This window comes from Penaeus japonicus, unplaced genomic scaffold (assembly GCF_977035675.1).
Source record: "Penaeus japonicus unplaced genomic scaffold, GWHDUDI00000001_assembly GWHDUDI00000010, whole genome shotgun sequence".
NCBI classification, from domain to species: Eukaryota; Metazoa; Arthropoda; class Malacostraca; order Decapoda; family Penaeidae; genus Penaeus; species Penaeus japonicus.
The window spans coordinates 4369818-4370475 of record NW_028234412.1 but is presented as its reverse complement, the minus strand read 5'-3'; the positions used below and the strand labels follow the sequence as shown (position 1 = coordinate 4370475).

The following is a 658-nucleotide window of genomic DNA, read 5'->3' as shown; positions in this document are numbered from 1 at the left end:
TATTATTATCATCCTCGTATTAAGATCATATATGATGATCATATTACTATAATTACAACGACTACGATAATTATATTTCAGTATTTGTTAAACCTTTCATTTCCTAACAAATACAGGTTGTTGTGTTCTTACACTCTTATTACCTCACAGTATCATATTCATATCATATACCATTAATTATCCCATTCATACATTTTGTAGAGAAATTTACAAAGAGAGTTGATAATTCTCTCCGGAAATTTGTTTACAGCTTTGTAACTTAACCGACCGAGTGTGACGTCATCGGGAAAAGTCGATGTTGTTTACATGTGAAAACAGTTCGAGTTCGAGGTAAGTTCGCGATTTTGTGACCTTTTTTGTCGCTGTTCTTTGTTTTTTTAAGAGGTAAATGTGTGGTACAGGTATAATTGGAGGTATGTAGGATACAGGTATGATGTTTTATGAATTAATCGTATATTATAGAATATTAGGTATGTTTATGTCCATTTAAAGTTATTTCGTTTTGTGTATGTTGTTAGTTTTGTAAGAATTATATTACGGTTGATGAAGTATCGAACATAATGATAATAATGGTATTTATAGGAATGCTTATTAAAACTCTTATTTATTATGAAATATAGACTAGCAAGATATTTGCTAGGAATATTTTTCTTCCTGA

General features: G+C 29.5%; 1 protein-coding gene across 1 annotated transcript in view; it reads left to right on the top strand.

Moving 5' to 3' along the window:
* The first annotated feature begins 249 nt into the window (after nt 1–249).
* Nucleotides 250–658, top strand: part of bisc (TM2 domain-containing protein 1 biscotti) — a 2929-nt gene continuing 2520 nt past the window's right edge. Inside the window, exon 1 of the mRNA XM_043000031.2 lies at nt 250–330. The gene's annotated coding sequence lies outside the window, so the exon portion shown is untranslated. The remainder of the gene's footprint in view (nt 331–658) is intronic.